Source organism: Panthera pardus, unplaced genomic scaffold (genome assembly GCF_024362965.1).
Source record: "Panthera pardus isolate Hobbes unplaced genomic scaffold, ASM2436296v1 HiC_scaffold_11, whole genome shotgun sequence".
Classification (NCBI taxonomy): Eukaryota; Metazoa; Chordata; class Mammalia; order Carnivora; family Felidae; genus Panthera; species Panthera pardus.
In genome coordinates, this window is record NW_026526666.1 from 83,882,135 (window position 1) to 83,897,289 (window position 15,155).

At 49.1% G+C, this 15,155-nt stretch overlaps 2 long non-coding RNA genes across 2 annotated transcripts; one reads left to right on the plus strand and one right to left on the minus strand.

The window, feature by feature from the left end:
* Positions 1 to 310: 310 nt before the first annotated feature.
* LOC128775688 (uncharacterized) lies at positions 311 to 1,840 on the plus strand. The gene is made up of 2 exons (XR_008420621.1): positions 311 to 478; positions 1,496 to 1,840. It is a non-coding gene; the product is annotated as an uncharacterized LOC128775688 (long non-coding RNA).
* A 389-nt stretch (positions 1,841 to 2,229) lies between these two features.
* On the minus strand, positions 2,230 to 8,085 carry LOC109255331 (uncharacterized). The gene is made up of 3 exons (XR_002075179.2): positions 7,665 to 8,085; positions 7,185 to 7,390; positions 2,230 to 2,816 (listed from the first exon to the last, which is right to left on the minus strand). It is a non-coding gene; the product is annotated as an uncharacterized LOC109255331 (long non-coding RNA).
* Between the last annotated feature and the right edge of the window lie 7,070 nt (positions 8,086 to 15,155).

Sequence of the window (15,155 nt, forward strand, 5' to 3'; positions counted from 1 at the left end):
ATGTATGTATGTTGACTAACTGGAATTAAAATAAAAACTTAAAAACAGGATTCTCTGTCTCCTCTCTCTGTCGCTTCCTTGCTGGTGCTTTCTCTCTCAAAATAAATAAACAGACATTTAAAATAAAATAAAAACGTAAGGGCATTTGGGTGGCTCAGCTGGTTAAGCATCCGACTCTAATTGGGTCATGATCCCATGGTTCATGGGTTTGAGCCCCACGTCGGGCTCTGTGCTGATAGCTCAGAGCCTGGAGTCTGCTTTGGATTCTGTGTCTCCCTCTCTCCCTGCCCCTTCCCCCACTCATTCCCTCTCTCTCTCTCTCTCAAAAATGATATTTATTCCAAAGCAGGCTCCAGGCTCTGAGCTGTAGCACAGAGCTGGACGCAGGGCTCGAACTCACCAACCACGAGATCATGACCTGAGCCGAAGTCAGATGCTTAACTGACTGAGCCACCCAGGTGTCCCTTAAGACTTTAATGTAAGTAATCTCTACACCCAACATGGGCTTAAACCTACAACCCCAAGGTCAAGAGTCCCCTGCCAGCAAGCTGGCTGAGCCTGCCCGCTGCCCCTATGCAGTTAAAATTTTTAAATAGATATTAGCCAATAGCCTTCCACAGGCCTGGTCCTAAGTTACGCACCCACCAAAAATTATGAAAATCCTGACAATTTATTTAACTCAGATAAGGGCATCTTCTGTAGAAGTCTCTTACCTCTCTCTGGTGCTTCTGTCTTCCTGGGCATTGCAACAAAAAGCAGATTAGAGTTTATGAAAAGGAAAATAAAGAATTTTAGGTATAAGATGATTCACTGGAAGTAACACGTGTGTTTTTATTCATTATTTTTTTTAATTTTAGGGAGAAGGAGAGCATGAGTGGGGGAGAGGGGCAGAGGGAGAGAGATTGAGAGAGAGAGAGAGAGAGAGAATGAATCCCAAGCAGGCTCCACGCTCAGTGCAGAGACTGACACGGGGTTCGATCCCAGGACCCGGGGATCATGACCCAAACCAAAATCAAGAGTTGGAACGTTCAACCGACGGAGCCACCCAGGCACCTCAGCATGTTTGTTTTCAAAAAAGAAGCCCGCTGCAGTATGGTGAGCAGGTAGAGAGAGCCACCGGAGATGGGGAGACGCTGGGAAGTGTCTTACAGTTCTCCCCGATCATTTCACAACCCCTTTTTATTTGATCGAGCTTGAACGGAGCTCAGTTTCAGTTTCTTGCAAACCAATAGCCTTCACCAGGTCCCTGCCAAAGACCTTGTGATCCCTGGATGGGACAGCTCTCTGACATTGACCTTCTTTGGACACGCCATCTAATCACAGTATCAATTCCAAGACAGAAAGAGAAGGGAGCTATTTGTAGCTCAGCACCCACCAGGCCCTCGACATCTCTTATGTAAATTGGTCCCTGGTGGCGGGCTTAGTCCCCACCTCCCACATCCATTCCACACCCAGATGATGTATCCAAGCTAATCATGATGATTCCATCCCTTAGACAGCGATGGCTCAAGATTGGTCAGGAGACCCAATTCTGCCCAATGGGACCTGGGCGGGCTCTGCCGGAGAGCTTCGGGGACATGTCTTCTCCTAAGAGACGGTCACAGAATGGTACGGACTCTCCTCTTTCCCTCAACACGGTGGTGCTTGGGTGTGAGCCCTCAGAACTGCAGCTCTTTCAACCGACCTGAGGATAAGAACCAACACTGAGATCGCCAGAGCAGAGAGATGGCCTGAATCCGCGTCCTGCGTGGCATTGTGGAGTCATCATCAGCCAGCCCAGAAGCTCTCCCTGCCCCTACACCTTCTCTGATGTGAGATGATAAACATCCTTTTTGCTTAAGCCAGTTTGAGTTGGGATTCCTGTTCTGTGCTACAGAATGCATTGTGACCGATTCCTGCTGGTGCCATCAACTGCCCCTCGTTCCACGGGCTTCACAGGTACGTTGCTGAATTTGGATCAATGTGTGAAACGCATTTACTATGCTCTCCCTGGGCATACGTGCTGTTATGATGATGTCCGGCAGACAGATGGCTGAGAGGTGTAACGCCCCCAGCTGATGCCCCGGAGAGACTCTGTCTTGACTGTAACATGCAAGACCCTGGCCTTCTGAGTATGAAAGAACATGGCGAAGGCAGGAAACTGTTCTCAAACAGAGAAGGCCCTTGACCCACCCTGATACTTACAAGCATTTTGAGCACATCATGCGATGTCAAAATTCTGTGGCCATCTTGCACTGTGATTACTTCTTTTAATCCTTTCAAGGTTGCTACCCAGAATTTCAAGAATGAATCCCTACATTACAATGCTGGGAGCTAACAACGGAGGTTCAAAGAGCTCAGTGTCAGACCTTGGGCTTGAACTCAGACCTGTCTGCCTCCAAAATCTGGCCTCTTTTCAGCTGGAGGCGCCAATTCTCCGGTTCAACAACATAAAATAATGATAGAATGGTCAGAGTTTTCTAAAGTAGACTGGTTGTACTGGTCTGCCCAGAACTCCTTCCTTATTCTTTTGGGGGATAAAATCCTCCCTTATTTTCATTTTTATTTTTTATAAGGAACTGTTCTTTGTGGTTTGACCAATACTAATTCTAGCCTACCTGTTCTTGGTGACAGGGGTGGGCATGACCGTGTCCTGCCCAACAGGGTATCCTATTTGCCTCATCTCAGTGACTGGATCAGAGAAAGAACAGATACTTTCTCTCTAACTGAGTCAAATAGAGTCCGCCTGAGATATTTTTTTCCCCAGAGCTTTTGGAGAAAATGATCTTTTTTCCTAAAATTGTAAGCGAAGTCTTGGACTGTTGGAGGCCATCACACTTCTCACCCAGAGCACCTGTGACACAAGAGAAATGGAAGACGTGATCTGAGATCCTGGATCCACGATACCTGAAGTCAGTAGTGTTATATTTTGAGCTGCCTAGTGTTTTTCTTCGGCTTCTTTGATCTAGGCTTCTGCCTCTTTTAAGAGAATCAGTCCTATCATACTTCACAGCCTCCCGTACTGACACACGTGCTCTTTGGATCTCTCACACCCATGCAGAACTCAGGGTCAATACTAAACTTGCTTGAGAACTTTAAGATCCCACTCATTTTACACGGTGTAAAGAGGTGAGTGGGATTCTGACCCCTCGAGGGTTCCTTTGGAGCACAAGATCACACACCCAACTATGAAAATAAAAGACCTTTGGTTTTCCTTTAGGGTAGAGCAAAAGGAACCGAGTGCCTAAGATCTAAGACTGGGGTGGATGTGGGGTGGGGGGGGGGGAGTTTACAATCAATGGCCTGTAGGGTTAGTTGCACAGGTTTTGGGGTTAGTGACTTGGTCTGGATCCTATCTCTATCATGTAATCTCCGTGTGGTCCCGGGCAATTCACTTTCCCTGTCTAAGCCTCAGTTTTCCCAACTGCAAAATTGGCTAATAGTGGCAATCCTAAAATTTGTTCTGAGGATTAATAAAATAATACACATAATCCCAAATCAAACTATCTTTAATCATAAGAAAAGAATTTCTTGGCTCATATACCTGAAAAGTCCAGGAGGAACAGCTTCAGGCATAGCTGGATCTAGTGGCTCAAATATTGTCATCAGAAACAATTTTGTAGCTCTGCTTTCTTTTGCTCTGGCTCCATTCCCAAATAAGCCATGCTAAATCGCTCTACTTTTTTTTTTTCTTAATGTTTAATTTAATTTATTTATTTATGTATTTATTTTGAGAAAGCACGAGCGGGAGAGGGGCAGAGAGAGAAGGGCAGTGGATCTGAAGCGGGCTCTGTGCTGACAGCACTGAGTCCCATGTGGGGCTTGAACTCACAAACCGTGAGATCGTGACCTGAGCTGAAGTTGGACGTTCAAACGACTGAGTCACCCAGGTGCCCCTAAATCACGCTACTTTTCACCACAGCTATGACCCGAGTCCAAAACAGCACGGTTTCTAGCTTGATGATTGCAACAGCCTCCTAACTGGTCTCCCTTCTTCCCACACCCCTGCCTCTCACTCCAAGCCTCATCTCCACAGAATGATCTTTTAAAAATAGGAAGCCTATGACTCCTCTGCTTGAAACCTTCTACTAGCTTCTCCGAATAAGATCCAAACCCCTCTCCGTGGCCTGCCTGGCCCCTCAAACTCCACCCTCTGTCTGACTCCGTGAAGGTTCTTGCTCTTTCACTCCATTGCACTGGGCTTCTCGTTTTTCCTCGGGCTGGGGGTGTTCCTCTGCCAGGACCTCACCCCTACGCCGTGCTGCCTAACTTCGTTGGTAATTCAACTCCCTTGATCTCATCTCTCCTAGGTCTCCACCCCCAGGATTCCAAGTCCAGTAGAAGGAAGAGAGCCTGCTTGCCCACCAGTGGGAACCCAAGCCCAGGGCTGGCTTTCATTGGTCAAAGGGCACATCCCTGAACCAATCACTGTGGCCAAGGGGCTGAGATTCTCCGATTGGTTAGGCTCAAGTCACATGCCCACCTGGAGCTCAAGGAAGTGTGGGCTGAGCGGACAAAGACAGTTCCCCGGAGAAAAATTGAGGTCCTGTTACTGGAAGGGTGAAATAATGCTGGGCAGCAAAAATAACACGTGTATTTTTCGGTTTGCTCAGAGCCTGACATGTAAGAAATGTTGGGGGAAAAAAAGAAAGAAAAGAAAAGAAAAAACCGAGTTGGCACTGCCTGCAAGAACACCCAGGGGTCCCCTTCATCAACATTCATTCATTTAACAAAATTTTATTGATATCACTTAATTCCAGAGTCCAAAAGGACTCTGCTACTCTCTTGATTTAAAATGATAATGTAAGGGTGCCTGGGTGCCTCAGTCAGTTGGGGGTCTGACTCTTGATTTTGGCTCAGGTCATGATCCCAGGGTCGTGGGATTGAGTCCCACGTCGGGTCCCCACTGAGTATGGAGCCTGTTTAAGACTCTCTCTCTCCCTCTCCCCCTCTCCCCCGCTCATGCTCTCTCTCTCTCTCTCACTGTCTCTAAAATAAAAAGAAAATTAAAAATGGGGGGGCCCCTGGGTGGCTCAGTCAGTTGAACATCCAACTTTGGTTCAGGTCATGATCTCACAGTTCATGGGTTTGAGTCCCACATGGGGCTCTGTGCTCTCAGTGCAGAGCCCGCTTCGAATCTTCTGTCCCCATCTCTCTCTGCACCTCCCCCGCTCACGCTCTCTCTCTCTCTCCCAAAAATAAACATTAAACAAAAATTAAATGGCATAATGTAATTGGTGATACGTCTTTTCTAGAACAGTGCCTGCCATTCATTCAACAATATTGATTGGGCTTTGATTTAGCATTGGAGAGGAGCTCAGCTCACAACTGTGAATACCATAGGTGACCCCTCTCCTCCTGGGGCTTGTACATTCTAGTAGAAAAGAGACAGTCAAAAAGAACAGTTTGAATGGAGACCAAAGCCACTCATAAGACTGATACCTTAGGGTGAAAAATCGAGTGAAGTGGGCCTCTTATTTACTGAATAGCCTTTTGTACCTTTGGAATTGTATACTTTTATTAATAATTTAAAACAACATTGATTCATTATCTTTAGAAGTAATGCCATAGAGATACACTGCATCCATTAAGTGGGTAAAGTAAAAAGTCTGGCAATGCCAAATGACCCGGAGGATGTGGAACAACCGAACCTCTCGTGCACTGACAGTGAGAACGTAAAATGCTACAACCACTTTAGAGGACTATTTGGCAGTTCTTACAAGAATAAATCTACAACTACCCTATGATCCAGCGATTTCACTTTTTTAAAAAAATTATTTTAATGTTTTTTTTTTTTTTTTTTTTTTTGAGAGACAGAGCGCAAGCAGGGGAGGGGCAGAGAGAGAAGGAGACACAGAATCCGAAGCAGGCTCCAGGCTCCTAGCTGTCAGCACAGAGCCTGATGTAGGGCTCAAACCCACGAACCGTAAGATCATGATTCGAGCTGAAGTCAGCTGCGTAACCAACTGAGCCACCCAGGTGCCCCTATTTTATTTTATTTTATTTTATTTTATTTTATTTTATTTTATATTTTATTTATTTTTATTTTTGAGAGAGAGAGAGAGAGACAGAGTGAGAGCAGGGGAGGGTCAGAGAGAGAGGGAGACACAGAATCTGAAGCAGGCTCCAGGCTCTGACCTGTCAGCACAGAGCTCGATGTGGGGCTCGAACTCACAAACTGTGAGATCATGATCTGAGCTGAAGTCAGATGCTTAACTGACTGAGCCACCCAGGCGCCCCTATTTTATTATTTTTTTTAATGTTTATTTATTTTTGAGAGAGAGAGACAGAGTGCAAGAGGGGAAGGGGCAGACAGAGAGGGAGACACAGAATCTGACACAGGGCTCGAACCCACCGACCACAAGATGGTGACCTGAGCCAAAGTAGGACGCTCAACCTACAGAGCCCCCCAGGGGTCCCCAGCAATTCCTTCCACTCTTTTATCCAAGATAGATAAAACCTTGTGTGAGAATATTGATAGGGGCACCTGGGTGGCTCAGTCGGTTGAGCCCCTGACTCTTGATTTCAGCTCAGGTCATGATCTCACAGTTTCATGAGTTCGAGCCTCCAGTTGGGTTCTGTCCTGGCAGCGCAGAGCCTGCTTGGGATTCTCTCTCTTTTCCTCTCTCTCTGCCTCTCCCCTGCTCACACTGTCTCTGTCTCTCTCAAAATAAATAAGTAAACTTAAAAAAATAACAATATTGGGGTGCCTGGATGGCTCAGTTGGTTGAGTGTCTGACTTTTGCTCAGGTCATGATCTTGCCATCTGTGGGTTCCAGCCCTGCCTCAGGCTCTGTGCTGACAGTTCAGAGCCTACATCCTGCTTTGGATTCTGTGTCTCTCTCGGCCCCTCCCCCACTCACACTCTGTCTCTCTCTCTCTCTCAAAATAATAAATACACATTTAAAAAATTAAAAAAAAATAATATTGATAGTTGATATAACCCTATGCTGAAGACAATACAAATGTCCATCAACAGAAAAATGGTTAAACGAGTTATATTATAGTTATATAATGAACTACTACTCATCAGTTTCAATTTTTAAAAATTACTAATACAACAATATGGATGACTCTCAAAAAAAGAAGAAAAGGTGGTATGGGTGAATCTCGAGAAGATTATGCTGAGTGAAAGAAGCTAGACTCAAAAAAACATATTGTATGCTTTAATTTATATTGTTCTAGATAGAACAGGCAAAACTTACCTGTTGTCAGAGAAGAGAGTCCAGTGGTTGCCTGGGGTGGGGTGTGTGGGATTCATTGGGTAGGAACTCTTAGAACTTTCTCTGGGGCTGGAGATGTTCTGTCTTGATAGAGATGTGGGTTACAGGGGTGTTTTCATTTCTGGAAACTCGTGGAACTGCACGTGTAAGTTCTGTCTGTGCATCTCATCGAACGTAAACGATAACTCCTTAAAAAAAAAAAGTATTTGAATAGGGAAGTTACCGTATACTAGGGAAATGTACGACAGGGTAACTCCTGGAGGGTATGGGGGTGTGGGCGAACTGGGGGTAGCGTAGAGATCAGGGAAGGTCTGCACCAGAAAGTGAGATTTCAAAGCCCCTAGGGGGACGTCAAATTGTCCCGATGAAGCAGGATAAGGGAGGGGCGACCTCAACACATAAATGTTAGCGTTTGATCTGTGGAGACCTTCCAAAAACAAGTATCTAACGTTCATTTTGTACCTGCCGCTTTATATTGGTGTTTTCGCACTTAATCTCATAGTGACCCTTCCACTGCAGCATTTTGGCTCCCACTTTACAAGTGAGGAAACTGAGATTCAGGGAGGGGGTCGTCGAAGGGCTTCCCGAAGACCAACAACCAGGACGCGGTGTCAGGGCTGCTTCCTCGGTGTCAGTTTCCCTGAAACATAACCTGAAACAGTAACCGCGGACGCTCCAGGTCGGGAGGACTGGAGCAAAGGAATGTCCTAGGGAACAAAAGAAGGGCTGGGCTGGCGCGCTCGCACCTCCCACCTCCCCAGGCGCCGGCTCCCAGGTCTCCAGAGAAAGCGGGGTGGGGGCGGGAGCGCGGAAGGCTGGCTCCACTCCGCTGAGTCAGCGGCTCCCGAGACCCAGGCGGGCGGCTCTGGAACAAAGGGAGTCCGCGTGGGGCTGGTGGGGGGTTGGGGGGCCAGGGCGGGGAAGAAGGAGCCGGGCCGGAGCCGGGGGAGAGGGGCGGGGAGCGGCGGGGCCCACGCAGAGTGGGGCGGGGCGTGCCCCTGAGAGTAGGGGTGGAGAGGCGGGGCCCATGCAGAGTAGGGCGGGGCCTGCGCCTAAGAGTAGGGGCGGAGAGGCGGGGCCCATGCAGAGTGGGGCGGAGCCTGACTCTGAGAGTGGGGCGGAGGGGCGGGCCCATGCAGAGTAGGGCGGGGCCTGATTCTGAGAGTGGGGCGGAGGGGCGGGGCCCATGCAGAAAGAGGCGGGCCCGGGGGGAGTGGGGCGGGGCCCAAGCTCGCAGGGGCGAGGAGCTGCGGGGTCCCGCAGGGGCCCCTACCCCAGGAACGCGGCCACTGGAGAGAGCCGAGCGGTGGGGAACTCGCCAAGGGGCGCCGGATGGGCTCCCCGAACCTGCGCGCCGCCCGCCCCGCAGCCCCGCCCGTCCCCAGTGTGCTCAGGCCCGAGGCTCCACCGCTAGGGGCTGGATCCTGGACCGAGTCCTTCTCCTGCGTGGTCCTGTTTCCTCTTCTGTGAATTGACGATGACAGGTCTTGTTTTGCCGGGTGTTGGGAGAGTGGGTTGCGAGAACGGAAGTGAGGAGGAGGGCTTGCTGTCATCTTCTTAACAGACGTCTATTTTGTACTTGCTAGGAAGAACTGTCTTAATAACTGTACTAACACTTCACTCACACATTTCCATTTATTGCACGAAACAATCCATAAACTAGGTAATATTATCACCCCCATTTTACAGCTGAGAAAAACGAAGCTCACACGCGCTTATGTGGCATGCCCACATGAAGACAAGTAAGTGGCAAGCAGCAGGACTTAAACCTTGGGTCTCCCTTCACGTTTTTGGAGTCTTTCTCACCCTAAGGTTCATGCTCTTAACTAGCATTCATTCGTTCGTTCATTCATTCATTCAAAGATATTTATCGATCACCTCTGTGCTAGGTCATGTGTTGGGTGTAAGAATACAGGGAACAAGTGACAGTCCCTACAGAAATGAAGATTACAGTATAGTTGGAAGACAGTGAGCAAGTAATGACAACAATAATTACTCGGTTAAAATTGCAATGTGTAATTGCATTTTGGTGGGAAAGTAAGGGAACTACAAGAACAGTGTTTCCTCAACAATGAGTGCCTATCACGTGCCAGGTTCTATCCTAAACCCTTTATGATTTGACTTGGGTTTCCTGCCCACTTAAGATCTTGACCAGACTCCTTTCAACATTGTATTAACCAGATTTCTAGCAGTTTCAAGTGACAGAAACCTACCACAAGCTAAAGCAAAGAAGGAGGTGAGGGGGAGGAGAATTACTGGCACACTCTAGAAGTACAGGAGTTTTGGGTATGGCTGGATCCTAAGGGCTCAAGAGAAGTTTCCAGGGCCCCCCCTCTCTCAGCATCCCTCAATTCTTCTTTCCATGCAGCCAGGCAAGATGGCTACCAACAGCTCTAGGCTTTCATTGACTATAGCTCTCAGTCCTCAACGAGAAAGCATACTTTCCACTGGGGCTTCAGCATAGAAAAGCAGTCTTGGGACTGTTTCCCCCAAACTCCCTGAAGTCGTCCTCAACCCGTGCACAAGCTGAATCCCAAAGCCAAGTCTGTCCGAAGTCCTCCCTATCTGCTAAGATTATAGCATATTTGCTGAGTTTTTCATGTGCTAGGTATAGGCATATTTGCTCAGCATATTTGCTGAGCTTTTCATGTGCTAGGTAAAACCATCTGGTGAGCAGAGCAGACCCCAGTCTTGCCCTCACGGGAACTTACTGTCTGGGTGGAAAAGAGCACGGTATGTTCAAGGACTTGAAGGAAGGTCAGCAGGGTGCGTGCAAACAAGAACAAGCATGAGATGAGGCTGAAGAGGTAGTCACAGTCTGGTGGATTTTCCCCAAGTTCAGTCTGAGAAAAGGGAGTGTGCACAAAGGCTAATCAGCACTGTGCTATGATGTTTTGTGGGTCAATTAAATGAGGTGATGTGTGAAAGGGATTCTGTGTCTCCCCCTCTCTCGGCCCCTCCCCTGTTCACACTCTGTCTCTCAAAAATAAATAAACATAAAAATTGTTTTTAAAAAGAAGAAAAGGAGGAATAGAAAGAGCCCTTCTGGCTAAGTGACGGTCCACGCCAAGGGCAGGAGGCGGGAACAGGCTTAACTGATTTGGGGAAGGGGGAAGAGACTTCAAGGCTGATGGAAAGTGGAGGGGGTTTGCACCATAATGGTCATTGGTTGGATGCCTCCCTAGCAACCTGTTTATTTAGAGCCACTGTTGCCCTGCAACTTAGAGAGTCTGGCGACCTTGGGTTAATACCCTCAGCATCAGGGATGAAGCAAACACCTGACCTGGCTTGTCCCATCCTTGTATCACATTCTCTTGGCTGTGATGATTGGTACGTGCGTGGTCACATGACATACACCAGTCCAATCAGAATGGGTTTCAGAAGTTAGGCCAGCCTCCCAGCGTCTGGCTGGCTCAGTCCATGTTGCTTGCTTGTGACTCTTGAGCTTGGGCTTGTGACATGGAGCCCCATGTTGGGTGGAGAGATTACTTAAAAAAATAAAAAGGTTCAAAAAAAAGGAAAGAAGTTAGAGTTAGGACAGCCCCGCGAGGATGGGGGCTGTAGCACCCATTCACATGAGGGCCTGAGAGCTGAGCCAGTCCAGAGGCCTTGTCACTGCAGGCTGAAGATAGAAACCAGTCCCTGGTGACGTCCCGCGAGACCCTACAGCCAGGCCTATTCCTGGGTTGTTCAGCTCTGGGGCTGATAACTTTGTGCTTTTGCTGTTGGGCATTAGGCTTTCTGCCACTTGGTTCCCGAGGTTGGGAAGCTGGTGAAACCAATCTAGGAAGGGCCTGGATGTGGGCCCGTCCTGGCTTTTCGAGGAGGCGATGACTTAGCTCCTTGCTGTGGAACCAGGAGACAGGCACAGGCATGTGGAGTGGGGAGACGAGTTCACCCGGTGTAGAGTGACCTGGCAGGAAAGGAGCCTGCAGCCAAGGTGTGAGGGCCTTGCAACCGTAGAGAGCTTTTGTGATGACAGTTTTACCAGGACTGGCCCAGGTCCCTGAATAACTACAGAGAGCAGAACCACCCACCCACAGGGACTATTCATATGGGGGCTGCTCTGTGAGAAAGACAGTTCCCTGTTCTTGAAGCCCCTGCATTGTTGGGTGTCTCTCTGTAAAAGCAGCCTGGCCTTATGCCAATTAATTCACTCTCCCTGAGGCCTAGAGAATTCCTTCTCCACCTCTGACGCTCAGCTCAAAGGTCCCCTCCACCGTGAAGTCCTCTCTGAACTCACCCAGAACTATCAGCTGTCCTTGCAATGTGTGTCGAAAAGAGAACCACGGGCCCAAAACGATGCCACTTGGGCCTGTTCAAGTCACCATACCAGCACTTCATACCTAATCTAATTGCATTTGCACTTGCAGCCTCCTTCAGAAATACGAGTCTTAACCGCTCAATCCGGAATTTTTCTGCTAAGCACCAGCGAGGTAATCTGTCACATGGCCCCTCTCCATTCCCCAAAGGCAGATGAGGTGCCTGAAGAGACCCCTTGTCCTTCCGCCCAAGGGAAACTGACCGTGCCTGGAACAATCCTTTCTTTTCTTTTGATCATAACTTTCTTGGCCCTCCCTCCTTCCTATAAAAATCTTCCATTTTGTACACCTCGGAGCTGCTCTCTCCTTGCGAGATGAGATGCTGCCCGATTCACAAATCATTTAATAAAGCCGATTAGATCTTCGCATTTGCTTGACTCTTTAAAGTTTACTTACTTACGTAAGTAATCTCTACACCCAATGTGGGGCTCGAACTCATGGCCCCCAAGATCTAGAGTCACATGCTCTTCCAAATGAACCAGCCAGGCACCCCTGAATTTTGTTTCTTGTTTGCGTGCGTGCGTGTGTGTGTGTGTGTGTTTTAGCTTATTTATTTTGAGAAAGAGAGGGTGGGGGGAGGGTCAGAAAGAGAGGGGGAGAGAGGATCCCAAGCAGGCTCCACACTGTCTTTACAGAGCCCAATGTGGAGCTCCGATCTCTCGAGAACCGTGAGATCATGACCTGAGCCGAAACCAAGAGTCAGACGCTCAACCGACTGAGCCACCCAGTCGCCCCTGAATTTTGCTTTTGAACATGCCTTTCAAGGTGGTACTCCCAAGTCCCTCCTCTAGGCCTCAGCTACAGGCCACGTTGGACTCCAGTGTGCTCTTGTGAGGGACAGGGCACCTCCCCCATTGGAGCGTGACCCCTCAAGGGAAGTGAAGTCAGGTTGTAATGGATCATTTGACTCCTCCATTCATACTCTGTGGAGGCCCATGGTGCTTGCACTTTGTCTGCAAAGCCCTGGAACATACCGTGGGGGGTGGAATTTGGATTCTTGCCGTCAGCCGGCAGTTTGAGGTCCTGTTCATCCTGAGTTAGTTCGGGTCATGGGGAAACATTTCCATCCTATTCTCCTGGCTCCGGAAGACGTCTTGTTAAACCAGATTGAGAATTCATCCTCTTTCTCTGATAGCCACCAATCCCCGTCACGCGGGTAGCAGACTTTCCTGAAGATTTGGGGTAGGTTGGGGGCCGGGGGGGGGGTGGTTTAATATATAAAGCTGATCCCTATTTTATTCTCTTTCTCAGCAACTCGTGAGTTTGCTTCATGGGACTTATCACGATTTGCAATTACTTTACATGTCTTTTAACTTTTTCTTGGTTTGTTTCCTCCGGTAGTGAATAAGTAGGAACTGATCTTACCATCATGTTGGCAGAGCTCACTAGGTGCTAGGGAGGCAGCTGTTGAATGAATGAATGAATCAATATGGAATCAGACATCCGTCTTGAATGTTCATCCTCCACTGGGAAACCCCCTCAAAGTTTCTCTCAGGCCTTCTGCTTGTCCCCTTTCTCAACTTTTTTTTTTCTCAAATTTTTAATGTTTAATTTTGAGAGAGAGAGAGAGAGAGAGAGAGACGGGGAGGGGCAGAGAGAGAGAGGGGGACACAGAATCCGAAGCAGGCTCGAGGATCCGAGCCGTCAGCACAGAGCCCGACATGGGGTTCGAACTCGCGAACCGTGAGATCATGACCTGAGCCGAGGTCGGACGCTTAACCGACTGAGCGCCCCCCTCCCTTTTTTTTTTTAACACCAGTTTGTCCTGGAAGGCCTCCAAAATTCTCAGCCAGTCATGCAGAACATTTGCCGTTCTCTCCAGCCCCTGGTTCCAAACCCGTCTCTGCATCTAATCCCCTCAAGGAATTCAGAAGAAACCAGAGGCCTGTGAAAGGAGGGACTCTCCACTGCCTAGGACACAGCTGGGGGTTTAGATGTCCCCTTTCCTGTGCCTTTACAATGTTATCACTATTGCCCCATGCAGGGCTCGGCACATTAGGAGTTGAGGCTGTATGTGTTATATTAAATTTCAAGGGAATGGAGAACAGTACCTCGAGAGGGGAGACTTCAGGTGGTGGGGCCGGTGACAGTGGTCACAAACTCTGTGCCAGGCTTCCTATCTAAAGGTAGGGCCAGTGAGTGGTTCCTCCTCTTGACTCTGAGCTGGCCTGTGGCTGCTTTGACCAATGGATTGTGGTAGAAGTGATACTGTGCCAGCCACACAGCTTTTTTTTTTTCTTTTTTCTTTTTTCAGTTTATTTATTTTGAGACAGACACAACTCAAGTGGGGGAGGGGCAGAGAGAGGGAGACAGAGGCTCCTAAGCAGGCTCCATGCTGTCAGTGCAGAGCCCAATGTGGGGCTCGAACTCACAAACCATGAGATCATGACCTGAGTGGAAATCGGGAGTTGGAATCTCAACTGACTGAGCCACCCAGGTGCCCCTTTTCTTTTTCTTCTTTTTTTTTTTTTAAGTAGTCTCTAAGCCCAACCTGGGGCTCGAACTCATGACCCCGAGATCCAGGGTCACATACTCCACCAACTGATCCAGCCAGGTGCCCCCCTTGGTCTAGGCGGTACCCTCCTTGGTCTCATGGAGCTCTCAGTCACCATGGAAAACTCCAGCAATCCTGCTGGAGTCACTGTGTGGGAACACTCAAACTCACAGGGAGGGTCCGGCTGGGTTCACTGTCACCGCTGATGTCCCCAAGGCACCAGGCATGCGAGTGAAGCTTCATGGGCGTCTTGGAACCTCAGATCAAACTAGCCACCCACTAAATATTGCCAGATGACCCCAGTTGATGCTATGGGGAGCAGAATAACCCAGCTGAGCCCTGCCTACATTCCTGACCCACAAAACTGTGAGATCTGTTGCAATGTTTGAAGCCACAAAGTTTGGAGCTGATTTGTGATGCAGCAATAGATAATTGGCACCGAGGGAACAAGACCGTTGGGCAGCCAGACCGAGGATGCTGGCTGGGCAGCCACCGGGACTCAGGAGGGCAGGTGAGTGATCTTCTGGTGGGAAGAGGAAAGCAATGAGAGCTTCATTTGCACCCGGGCAGGGCTGCAGCTGGACGGACGGGCAGTCACTGGCCACCCCATCTCTCCCTGGCTGGCCCAAGCTGAGAGAGTTCTTAGTGGTCTATGGCATTGACCTCACACTGGAGGTGTTGACTTACCTCACGCTGATGCCATGGAACAGAAAGGGCTCATATATATTGAGCTCCTCCTGTGTGCCAGGCACAGCGATGCGTGGTGTTTTACCAGCTCAGCACAATCCAGAAAGAGAGCGAGAGACAGAGAGGGAGAGAAAGAAAGAGAGGGAGACGCGCACACACGCAATGGATCTGCATTTCAAACATGTAAAACTGAGGCTTGTTGGGGGGACAGAGCTGGGACTGGAGCCTGGGTTCCAGCCCTAGAACTGTGGCCTGGCCATGTCAGAGGGGTTAGAAGGCCTTGAAGATGTCACGGCAGTGGGGGACGGCTCCCAGGGGGACGGAGTGGTGGCCCCCAGCACATGTGCACTAACCCTGGAGGAGGGGCTGTGGCGCCCCCTGCCAAGATAGAGGAGGATGGGCAATGTGGGGAGCCCAGGTCCCTTAAAACCCAAGGCATTGGGCAAAGTG